Source organism: Macrobrachium nipponense, chromosome 25 (genome assembly GCF_015104395.2).
Source record: "Macrobrachium nipponense isolate FS-2020 chromosome 25, ASM1510439v2, whole genome shotgun sequence".
NCBI classification, from domain to species: domain Eukaryota; kingdom Metazoa; phylum Arthropoda; class Malacostraca; order Decapoda; family Palaemonidae; genus Macrobrachium; species Macrobrachium nipponense.
The window spans coordinates 42,310,027-42,323,611 of NC_087214.1; the positions used below are offsets into that span (position 1 = coordinate 42,310,027).

General features: G+C 38.0%; 1 protein-coding gene across 2 annotated transcripts in view; it reads right to left on the reverse strand.

The window, feature by feature from the left end:
* The window catches only part of LOC135199411 (nuclear hormone receptor HR96-like), a 69,313-nt gene that overhangs the window by 35,194 nt on the left and 20,534 nt on the right, over positions 1 to 13,585 (reverse strand). Inside the window, exon 2 of one of the 2 annotated variants that reach the window (XM_064227425.1) lies at positions 7,176 to 7,275. The exons of the other annotated variant lie outside the window; for it this stretch is intronic. The gene's annotated coding sequence lies outside the window, so the exon portion shown is untranslated. The remainder of the gene's footprint in view (positions 1 to 7,175; positions 7,276 to 13,585) is intronic. 2 annotated transcript variants of the gene reach the window in all.

Here is a 13,585-nt window from a genome sequence, read left to right on the forward strand (position 1 = left end):
GGTCACAGGCCAAGCACTGGGACCTATGAGGTCATTCAGTGCTGAAATGGAAATTGACTGTATAAGGTTTGTAAGACGTAACAGGAGGGAAACCTCAAAGCAGTTGCACTATGAATCAAGTGTTAGGAGAGGGTGGAAAGTAAGATGAAGAGAGAGAATAGGAAAGGAGGTACAGTAAAAGGAACGAAAGTGGTTGCAGCTAGGGGCCGAAGGCACGCTGCAAAGAATCTTTAGTAATGCCTACAGTGCACCGCATGAGGTCCACAGATTGCACTAACCCCCTACGGAGCAGACCAAATGGGAGTCAGGCAAAACCTACTTAGAACTCACATTTAGAATACGTTGATCACTTGCATAACGCCATAGCATGTGGATTTGATTGTTGTTGTCTTCGATGGATATGAGAGCTCGACCGAAGACCATGAACACCAAAGAAGGCAAAAACATCCCTGCCATGACACTGACACAGTGCATCCAAAATCGAAATTGACTGTGACACAAAAAAAAAAAAAAAAAAAAAAAAAAAAAAAAAAAAAAAAAAAAAAAAAAAAAAAAAAAAAAACAAAAAAAAAAAAAAAAAAAAAAAAAAAAAAAAAGGCTTTTTGGATAACACTTCCAATCAAGCGACTTTGTTCAAATGATTGAGTGAGGAGTTTATGAAAATTGGAATATGCTGGAGAATGCGACAGAAGACGCAGATCCTACTTTGATTGTCAAACAAGCTGGGATCTGCAAAAGTCAGGATGGAAACAACGTTAAATGTCATTTGCGATGACACTGAGGTTTTGGTGTTGCTGTTGCGCCATCGTTTTAAGTTTTTTTTCTTTTTTCTTTTTGTCCAGTTCCGGCAAAGTATACGAAACCGAAAAGGCCACAGACAAAACGTCCCATGTTCAGATCGAAAATATATTGCTTGCCCACAGCTTTACAGGCTGTGACACAGCCTCTGCTATTTATGGAAAAGGGAAAAGGAAAATGTTCGATTTGATGCGTGGAAAACACGCACCGTCAGAAGCTATTCGTGTTCTGAATGCTTCGAATTCATCTGTGGAAACGGTATAAGAAAAAAAGGCCGGAATAGCTCCGTTTACGCACATTTACAGTGACAAGCCCAAGAAGAGGTGAGCACCATTCCAAGAGCTGCGATATGTTGGTTATCGGATAATGTCAGCAAAAGGAATAACCACTCCCGAAAAACTACCGCCCAGTCCGGGAGCAGCTGAGCAGTTTATGCTACGCACGCACCCACAGGCTATAGATTGAGTTAATCTCACTACCCAGTAGACAGATCCAAAAGGTTACTATGGTTGGATGGTTAAATGCGACTCTTTCCAACCAGTTACAACACTGGATCCCATCGCACCAGACTTGTTGGTTTTTGTTTGTATGGTATTTTTACGTTGCATGGAACCAGTGGTTATTCAGCAACAGGACCAACAGCTTGACGTGACTTCCGAACCACGTCGAGTGTGAACTTCTATCACCAGAAATACACATCTCTCACTCCTCAATGGAATGCCCGAGGATCGAACTCGCGGCCACCGAGGTGGCAGGTCAAGACCTTACTGATCAAGGCACTGAGGCAGCGCACCAGACTTGTTGCACGATTAGATCTAGATCATGCAGATGCAGAGGTGACAGTAAGAACAACAGGTGTTCTTGTGTCAAATACGCAATAATAACTTGTGTATCTGGTCGCTCAAACTGCCAGGTCTTACCTGTCAAAACACTGATGTCACTGGAAATGACGAAGTTTTGGATCTAGAAGAAGTCTGAATATTTATGAGTCTCCATGCTCTAGTCTAGTTTTATATACTTCTAATAATCTCAAAGGAAATGTTTCATTTCCTTTAATATACTTTGTCTTACTGCATTTCGGTAACTAACTTGAAAACTATACAGTGGTCCATGGGGCGTATTTCCTTTACAAAAAAAAACGCATAAATTAATGAATATTAATAAATAAATAAATTGGTGTTTCTTGTAATTCCAAGATATGGATTATGTTAAGAGGAAATGTCATGATTCACCTAAGTATAATTATAAGGATCACGTGGTTCGCATCCCACAAAATAAAAGCCTGATCATTACTAATAGCGCTGGATAACCAAATAAACAAATTAAACGAGGACATAACTAACAGGCAGCAAGGATAGTCCGACAGAGGAGGTACTACACCAGAGAAGCCACAGAAGATCCAAGATTATTTGCTTCCACAGGAAAAAAATTAAGAGGTTAATATGACTTGCATTTCATAAACTATTGTTTATAGACCTTAATAAAAAAATAAACAAAGTATACAAGGAAATAACAATCCGGGGAGCAAGGATAATATACAGCACTTAGCATAAGACAGGTCACACAAGACCTAAGGTGAAGATTATATATGATCTAACCAGTAGCGCCAGCACGGGGGGTGGCGGCCACTTGGACATACATTCGGGGGGGCCCCTCCCTAAGTCAAGGTGAAAAATTATATATATATATATATATATATATATATTATATATATATATATAATGTAAATAAATTCTTCTGTTGAAACAGGATACAAGTACATAAGGCCCTTAAACACTGCATTTTTACAGCTAAGGACTATATTTTGGTGGACTTTACTCCACCCTTATTAAGCAACACTTGATACGGGTGGAAGTCAGTCCACAGAAAAAACTGTCCTTACCTTTAAAATTGTAGTGTTTTATTGGGCCTTTTGTACTTGATATGTACATATATATACATACATACATATATATATATATATATATATATATATATATATATATATATTACAAGTAGTACCTTAAATATCTCGACATGATGTGGTTCGGATCCCACAATAAGCTGTAGGTCCCGTTGCTAAGTAACCAATTGGTTCCTAGCCACTTAGAAATATCTAATCCTTTTGGGCCAGCCCTAGGAGAGCTATTAATCAGCTCAGTGGTCTGGTTAAACTAAGATATTCTAAACTTAACTTTGTACCTTAAACATTGAAGTGAAAATGCCCAGAGTAGCTATCAGTCAGCAATACAGATCGAAGCCCCACATATGTAGTAGCATAGAAGAATATTATAAGAGAGCCCTTTTTGGACTTCGTCATTGCTCAGTTTCATGACAGATTTACTACTAATGATCCCAGTGTTGTTGGTAGGAGGTCATTGTGCTCTTTGATGCCAAGTTATTTCAGTCGCACCACATTCCAGGATTTGCTTTTGTTTGTTTGTTTGTATCGTGTTTTTATGTTGCATGGAACCAGTGGTTATTCAGCAACGGGACCAACGGCTTTTTGTGACTTCCAAACCACGTCCAGAGTGAACTTCTATCACCAGAAACACATCTCTCACACCTCAATGGAATGCCCGAGAATCTAACTTGTGGCCAACGAGGTGGCACGCCAACACTGTACCGACCACGCCACTGAGGCACTATTCCAGGAATTGGCCTGAAGGATTAGATTTTTTGCGTGGCTAGGAACCAATTAGTTTCTTAGCAACGGGACCTACAGCTTATTGTGGGATCTGAACCACATTAATCGAGAAATGAATTTCTGATCACCAGAAATAAATTCCTCTGATTCCACCCTGGCTGCGGCGGGAAGGGAACTCGGGACAACAGATTGATAGTCAAGCACGGAACCCACTCGTCCAGTGGGAACTTGAATATGTATAAAAATGATATAGTATTTGACCATATAACTGATGCTGAGGAATATGAAGTAGAACAAACTTTGGAGAGGCAGAGGTGATATGAGAGGCACGATTGAGATGGTATGGGCATCTGTTGAGGATGGATGACGAGGAGGGAGTGAAGAGGGCTTGGCAGGAACCTGTTAGAGGAAGAAGATCGAGAGGGAGACGGAGAATGAGATGGCAAGATAAAGAGAAGGAAGATATGGAGAGAAGAGGTTTGTTGGTGGATGATGCCTATGATAGAAGGCAGTGGAGGAGAAGGCGCATCAGGCAACCGACCCCTGAATGTAGGGATAACGGTGGGAAAGAAGAAGACAAACTTTGGAGAGGAAGGAAGGTGGGATACAATTGAAAAGGACCCTCTCCCATTGTCAGGACGCGAGATTCTAGAAAGATGTTCAGAAAATATTTATCCAGTAACTAGAAGGCTGCTGCAAATATACTAATATGCATCTCTGCCCGTTTCTTCTGAATCTGTCGAGACGAGAGGACCTTTTCTACGCTTAATCTCGGCAAGAGTTAAGAGAAGATGAGGAACGATGGGACAAGATCGACCTTGTCAGAAGATCAGCGGGAAATCATTTCCTGTGTTACCGAGATATTTTCTGGAAATGTCAAGAGGCAACTTGACTTTACATTGTAGTTAAAGAGTTTGTCTTTCACGAGAATTTAAGATTAATCAAAGGCACTACACTATGTGTCAAATTCCGAAAGAAAGATCTAATTCATATACCATTTTGGTTTTTGATTCATTTATATATAATTTCAGTATTTTTTTTACGGCAAAATTAGCGTTGCTTCATTTGTAATAATATCTGAAAATAAAACAGGATTTACATCTGTAGTCTGGTGGTACTGCTGTCCTGTAGGTGGGCTCCCCCCGCCCCCCCCCCCCCCCCCAAATAAAATTTCTGCGGGCGCTACTGGCTCCGACATAAAGAAAATAGGAGGTTAATAGCAATGACTCATTTCCAACAAACAATTATTTACAATTTGAATTTGAATACAGAATTTATGTCAAAGGACAAACACTAGGACCTACGAGGTCATTCAGCGCTGAAATGGAAATTGACAGTAAAAGGTTTGAAAGGCGTGACAGGAGGAAAACCCCAAAGCCAGTTGCGCTATGAAACAATTGCTAGGAGAGGGAGGAAAGTCAGACGGAAGAAAGAGAATAAGAAAGGAGGTACAGTAGAAGGAACGAAAGGGGTTGCAGGTAAGGGCCGAAGACACGCAAATAACCTTAAAGTTTTTTTTTTTTTGTTTTTTTTTTAAAAATGCCTACCAGTGCACCGCCAAAAGGTCTTCCACCCCTGACGGCTCCTAAACCCCCTCCCCCCTACGAGTACAATTGTTCACAGAACTAAAAAAACAAATAAACCGGACAAATTAAAGAATAACAGAAGCAAATCAGCAAAATAAACAAGGAAATTAAAAGAGAGAGCAAGGAAATCGACCAGGCTCAGCATATGAGAGAGAGAGAGAGAGAGAGAGAGAGAGAGAGAGAGAGGTCACTCAAAGCCAGAAGCGACAACGTAAACACCGAGAGGCTTCTTATCTACCGGACACTGGCGACCCCTACTCTCATTACACGGCCGCTTGTTGTTTACTAGCGTCGTTCCGTGGCGTAATCACTTCTTGCTTGCTTGCGCGCGGGCGAGTGCCTAGGAGGAAATTGAGTTAGGCCCTTACTTGCTTGCTTGAAAGCGGCTATATTGAGTTAGGAGGTGCGTGCTTGCGAGCGCCCAGGTAATTCAGAGATACGTACGTGCGCCTTGTCAGAAGGGTAATATTATAATAATAATTATAATAATTTGCCAGGGACAATACATACCATCATATCTCAACTACAGCCTGCATCGGACAGAGAGAGAGAGGAGAGAGAGAGAGAGAGAGAGAGATTTAACACCTACTATGCAAATTAATACAACAGTGACCTTTTATATTTCAATTACACACACACACACACACACACACACATATATATATATATATATATATATATATATATATATATATATATTACATGAATTGACTTACATGGAGATAAAAAACTTATTTGCTTACAGAGAGAGAGAGAGAGAGAGAGAGCGAGAGAGAGAGAGAGAGAGAGAGAGAGGATTTGAGAGAGAGAGAGATTTCATTAATTAAGACCCACTGCCCAAACAAAAGACAAAAAGATTTGGCTCCATATCATCAGCATAACAACAGAAACACAAAAAAGTGTCAGGAATACTAAAATTTATTTCCTAAATATCTGTCACTGCAGATAACAGTAACGAGCTGAACAAAGGAGATCCATGAGAGAGAGAGAGAGAGAGAGAGAGAGAGAGAGAGAGAGAGAGAGAGAGAGAGGATAACAGACTGATTATATTTCTCGTCGATGGTGTCATATACATGCACAGACACACAGCAACTCATTAGCACGTAGGAGAGAAGAGAGAGAGAGAGAGAGAGAGAGAGAGAGAGAGAGAGAGTAGATGATAAGAGCTACTAAAACTGACTTTATTAATTTATTATCAATGATATACTACATATTTACAATACCTTATTAGCGAGAGAGAGAGAGAGAGAGAGAGAGAGGTTAGCCATTGGACAGGGAACCGCCCCCTTTACAGCCGCTGGGGAGATAGATAAGACCAAACACCAATTTCCTGGCTGTATCTCTCTACATTACACTCATCTCGAGATAGGAGCGTCAAGGAAGGAACCTTTACGACCCCCGCCCCCGCCCCCCCCCAACACCTCCCGCCGGGGAAGGGTAGCACGTCCACCCTCCCAGTGACCCGGCGCCGACTGGTAATGGCTAACAGGAGACGTAGCCTACTGACTGGCTAACAGGGGACGATGTGGGAGGAGCCACTAAGCGAATCGACCGAATGGGCGTGGCTTAGCAACCCGCTCGGCCAATGGGAAGGGAGAATCGGCGCTATCGTGCGACGTGTCAATTATGCGAGACGAAAGAGCGATAATGTTTTATTCTTGTTTGTGTTTTGATCCGATCGGAATTTACACATATATACAAGGCGTCACAGAAGCCGAGGTCAGTCTCGATGGGGGATTGGTATGACGTGGGAATGCTTTGCATTTCGGTTGATGTGTATTTCAGGGTCGTTTAGCAGCAATGATGAGAATAATAATATTGATAATGTCAAAGCAAACAATAACTACTAAAATAATAATGCTAATAATAATAAATATTACAAAATAGTAAACTAAAATTACCAATAATAATAAATAAAATATGTATTAAAATATTAATATTTAATAAAATAATAAAAAAATCAATAGAATGACAACGATAATCAACAAAATAATAATAAAAATATCAATAACTAAATTCAGCAAATAAAATATTATTACCAAAAATAAATGACAGAATTATAGAAATAATAATAACAATGCCAATAACGAATAATAATAATAATAATAATAATAATAATAATAATAATAACAAAAATAAACCATTGTATTCCGACGCTCACTAACCTTAACCTACCACGCCCTGGCTCAAGAATGGTGATCACCACACGCTCAAATTTGACCCCGTAAGGTCACCTCTGTCCATGCCTGTATATATATAGTATGCCTGTGGGGGATAGGGGGAGAAAAATTGAAAAAGTTCGATTGATTAATAACCAAAGAATTACTTGGGACTAATTATGGCCATATATTATACACCCACCACACATACATACACACACACACACACACACACACACACACACACACACACACACATATATATATATATATATATATATATAAATCTATATATATAAAAAAAAAATATATATAGATTATATATATTACAGACGATTTTAATTGAAAAAATAACTCGAATAACACCCGTCATTTATTGAAAAGTAACGACATAATTATGAATTAATCCAAGTAGCGTTGTCTTCCTACAATTATATACATTATCATTTGGGCGAATAATTAGATCGATTTCCTAGGAGTTATCTTCTTAGATTTTGCTTATGGGCCCAATGGTGGTGATCTCAGCTCGATTATTGTCTGAGATAATCGGATGTATATTTGTGTAAGATTTAATGTGATGATGATGATGATAATAATAATAATAATTGGAAAGGCAATATTATTGTTATTATTATTATAACTCACAAAATAGCTCACAAAAATGCACGTAGGCCTATACGAAGATTTGACACCCCAGAAAAAAAAAAATTAATACAATCGAACAATCACATCAAAATACAGATAAAAAAAAAAAAAAAAAAAAACCGACAGCATGACCTGCTGTATTCTGGGGTTCTGTAGAAAATGCTACAGTTTTCCTGATCTTGTCTGTAGATTTCCGTTTCTTTTTTTTTTTCTTTTTTTTTATAGGATATGGTAGGGTATGTGTCAACTTGAGCTCTTGAGTGAATATTATATATATATATATATATATATAATATATATATATATACATACATGTATATATTATATATAATATAATTTGTATGAATTAATGTGATTATAATTATAATAATAAAGATGACAATAATTATTGTAATAATAAAGATAATGTAAGAGGTAATAATGATAATAATTGGAAGGACAATATTATTGTTTATTATTTATTATGACTTAAAATATATATATATATATATATATATATATATAGTATATATATATATAGATAATATATATATATATATATATATAGTATATATATATATATATATATATTGTAAGTCATAATAATAATAACAATAATATTGTCCTTCCAATTATTATCATTACAACCACTTTCATAATTATTACAATAATTATCATCTTTATCATTAAACAGAATTTAACTAAGAAGATCATTCCTAAGATAATCGAGCGAATTATTCGCCCAAATGATAATGTAATTGTAGGAAACCAAAGCTACTTTTCAATAAATGACGGTTTTTATTTGAGTAATAATAGTTATTATTTCAATAAAAATCGTCTTGATCTCGAAAAATGCCAAGACGATAATTTTTTTCTTTAATAAGGAACCATATTTTTCTCTGAAGTCAACCAATTTTTTTTTAATGTCACCATTTTTGAGTTAAAATTAACCATTTTTTTTTTTAAATTAAAATGTGAACCATTTCTGTTTAAAAACGAACCATTGTTCCAAAAAGTTACCCATTTTTTTTTTAAAGAAGTCAACTACTTCTTAAAAAGTGACCAATTCTTTAAGAAGTCACTAATTCTTAAAAAGTGACCCATTTTATAAAAAAAAAAAGTGAAACAATGCTCCAGGAAGTCGACCATTTTTCAAAAAAGTGAACCATTATTTCTTGGTTAATTCACCAAGTACAGGAGTAACAACTTCACAAATTAATACCACAAAGAGTCTTAAAACTACCCAATCGTTCAAAAGAAGTGAAACATCACTCTGAAAAAGTGAACCATTTTTCCCAAAAACTGAACCACCCCTCCAAAAAGTGAACCAATGCTTACTGCTTACTCTACCGGGTAACCGGGAGCAACAGCTCACAAATCAACACTAAACAGTGAGTTTTAAAAAGTTCCCCACTTTTGTGTAAAATCAACCAATGTCCAAAAACTGAACCACCCCTCCAAAAAGTGAACCACTGCTTGCTGGTTAATCTACCGGGTAACCGAGAGCAACAGCTCACAAATTAATATTAAAAAGTGAGGCTTAAAAGATGATTAGGCTGAGGAGGCAGTAGCGGCCATCAAGGTCTGATTAAGCAACTGTTGGATGGAGGTGGAGACACAACATACACATGTTATAGCGGTTGCCCCACTGCTATCACCGGATGTAATTACTCATGACTGACGGACACAGATAAGACACAAAGAGAGAGAGAGAGAGAGAGAAGTAAACACAAAGAAAACAGAGAGTGAGAGAGAGAGAGACAGAGAGAAACAAAGCGAGTATATATATATATATATATATATATATATATATATATATATATATATATATATATATATATATATATATATATAAAACACATAGAGAATCAATGTACAAAGAAACAAAGAGAGAGAGAGAGAGAGAGAGGAGGGAGAGAGAGAGAGAGAGACTCACAAAGAAAGAGAGAGAGAGAAACAGACAGACAGAGAGGAGCAATCAGTTTTATATATATATATATATATATCATATATATATATATATATATATATATATATATATAGATATATATATATATATAGCATATATATATATATATCTATATTAATATATATATATAATCTATATAACACAAAAGCGAAGGAATCAATCCACAAACAGAGACGAGAGATGCGAGAGAGAGAGAGAGAGAGAGACGACAGAGCAGAGAGGAGCAATCATTTTTATATATATATATATATATATATATATAATATATTAAATATATAAATATATATATAGTATATATATATATATAAAACAGCGAGAATCAATCCAAAACAGAGAGAGAGAGAGAGAGACGAGAGAGAAGAGAGAGAGAGAGAGAGATAGAGAGAGAGGAGAGAGAGAGAGAGCTTCGTACACCAATCGCGCGTGAACAAAATTGTAATCGTCAGGCAGACTGAATTCAAATCAAATAATAAATCGTAACCCACTTCAATTACAAAAGTTATCACATTATGCATCACTCTATGAAAAAAGAGTAACGTGGAGCTTTTAAACTATAATTGTTAAAATGAGAGGAAACTAAACACTGTCAAAACGCAAAAGAAGTAGAAACTGAACATAGTTTTCGGAGTTTATCTCCAAACGGATGTTCCGCCCTCCACGTTTTCTATTCTGAAAGCATTATGGGGAAGCACAGGGACCGATTTGATCTCAACAGAGTGAGTGATACGATATAATTATGTATAATTAGTTAACACTCTCTATCGCGAGAGTATATATATATAATGTTCTAAGAGGTCAACAATAATAAAATGTTGCGGGTTCGTGTATAATTTAAAACCCCTTTACAAAAAGCTTTCGAAACCTTCCCTGGGTTCATCTTCTGTAAGTAAATATAAAAAAAGAAAAAACTTGTTTATTTGTGGACTGAAGAGAAAGCTTTTAAGACTATTGCACCACAACCCTATGCCTGCCATGACTTGAGCTGATATAGATCATAGCTCAGTCTAGGTCTAAGTACTGTGAGAAGTAAGATATGTCTGGCCAAAATAAAAAGTTACAGACATGATTGTAGCAATAAGACCTAGCCTACCATACATTTGACCTGCTTTTATCTGATAGGAGGTATACAGTAATACCCCAAACTTATGCGATTCGATTTGTGTGAATTCACAATAGCGCGAACTTTTCATTGAAACCTAACTAATTATCATACTCGAGTTCTTCACAATAGCACAAACATTTATGAATCCTCCAGAAGCAATGCAAAATCCTGCAAAAGTGTATGTTTAATGTATTATGTAAATTTTTAAGTTTTAAAGCTTTTCTGTATAAAATGATATTGTTATGATACAATAAAGTTTTATGCATACTTACCTGGCAGGTATATATAATTAAATTCCCACCCTCCTCCCCTCAGGAGACAGGGTTCAGAGAAAATCTGAGGAAAACGGGAATAGTTCCAAGTACCAGCGCCACGGGAACGGGGTGGCCATCACCTGAACTACCAGTGTACTAGCGGTTGCCGCGAGTTTTGAAATTCTGCCAGTGCGTCAAGAGGATAAGCTATATATATACCTGCCAGGTAAGTATGCATAAAACTTTATTGTATCATAACAATATCATTTTTATGCATGACACTTACCTGGCAGGTATATATATAGCTGATTGACACATTTGGAGGTGGGTCACAGACAGCAACATCGTCATAATTCAAAAATTAACTAAATTTTAAAAATTATTTATTAAGTTCCTTACCTGCTAAGGTAGCTGACTTCGTAGGTCCTGCCTCTTAGCCTGCTAAACCTTAGTAGCTCTCAACTAGGATGTGACCTGTTTGTTGAGAAAGCTAACAACAAGGGTCTGACAACTGGACATGACCAATCTGCTGACAGAGAACCCTAGCCCTCATTTACCACGGGCATTCATGCTAGGAAAGTTAGTCACCTGAACCACACACACATACAATAATAAACACTACACCAAAAACTGAGCTGGTATTAACCTTCTCAGACAACCATAAAAAACACTATAACCTAATTAAAATAAAACCTAGCATGTTATTAGGTTATGGGGTGGAAACTCCTTTGCCCAGTACTGTACCTGAGGATACATACGGGCCTAACGTTTGACAATTATCAAAAGTTGTCTTCACGTCTCTAAGGTAATGAGGCAAGGCACAGAGTTTGTCCTCCAAAACGTCGAATCTATAATGTCCTTGAGGGCTAAATTTTCCTGAATGCTAAGGACGTAGCTACTGCTCTCACCTCATGAGCTTTATCCTTAATCAAGCCGAAGCATTCTTCCTGACAAAGTAAATGAGCTTCTTTAATGACTTCTCTTACAAAGAAAGCCATCGCGTTTTTAGACATAGGTCTAGTAGGATCTTTAACAGAGCACCACAGAGAACATGAAGTCCCCCTAATGCTTCTTGTTCTTTCTACGTAAAACCGTAAGGCTCTTACTAGGCAAAGAACCCTTTCTTGTTCTTGACCTACTAGATCAGCCAGTCCTTCAATCTCAAAAGATCTTGGCCACAGATGCGAAGGATTCTCATTCTTTGCTAAGAACTCCTGTTGAAAAGAACAAACTGCTTTGTTGTGCTTCCAACCTACTTGCTTGTCAATAGCTTGCAGCTCGCTAATCCTTTTAGCTGTAGCTAAGGCTACTAAGAAAATAGTCTTCTTCGTTAGCTCTCGCAAAGACGAACTGCCCATAGGTTCAAACCTATCCGTCTCCAAGAACTTGAGAACGACATCCAAATTCCAAGAAGGAGTTCTGCAAAGTCGATCCTTCTTTGTATTAAAAGATCTGAGAAGATCTCTAAGATCTGCGTCGTTGGACAGGTCTAAACCTCTGTGTCTAAACACTGCAGACAACATACACTTATAACCTTTAATTGTCTGATTAGCCAAACCCAGTTCCTTCTTCAGGTATAGAAGGAAATCTGCAATTTGTGTCACAGAGGTACTGGATGAAGAAATCTTCCGATTCTTACACCATTTACGGAAGTTCTCCCACTTCGACTGGTACACTTTGATAGTTGATGGCCTTCGTGCTCTTGCAACTGCCTTCGCTGCTTCTCTAGAAAACCCCCTCGCTCTGACAAGTCTTTCGATAGTCTGACGCAGTCAGACCCAGAGCGAGGGTGTTCTTGTGGAACCTGTCGAAGTGGGGTTGTTTGAGAAGATCTACTCTCGTGGGTAGACTTCTCGGAGAATCCACTGTCCATTCCAGTACCTCTGTGAACCACGTTTGGGCCGGCCAGTATGGGGCTATCAGAGTCAGCCTTGTTCCTCGACTTTCTCTGAATTTTTTCATTACCCTTCCTAAAATCTTGAACGGGGAAAAGCGTACGCATCTAGACCCGTCCAATCTAGTAGGAAGGCATCGACTGCGACCTTGCAAGAGGGTCCGGGATTGGGAGACAATGTTCGGTAACCTCTTCGTCGCTGCGGTAGCGAAAAGATCCACTACTGGTGTGCCCCAGAGCTTCCACAGTCTCTGGCATACTTGAAGATGCAACATCCACTCCGTGGAAAGCACTTGTCCGTCCCTGCTCAACAGATCCGCTCTGACGTTCTTCTCTCCTTGAATGAACCTGGTGAGCAGGGTGACGTTTTCTCTCTGCGACCACAGAAGAATCTCCTTCGCCAAGTTGCAAAGGGATAACGAGTGGGTTTCCTCCTTGTTTTTGTATATATGCCAGAGCTGTGGTATTGTCCACGTTGATCTGCACCACTTTGCCGCTGATCCACGGTCTGAACGCTTTCAGAGCCAAGAAGATCGCCATCAGTTCCTTCCTGTTTATGTGCCATGCCTTTTC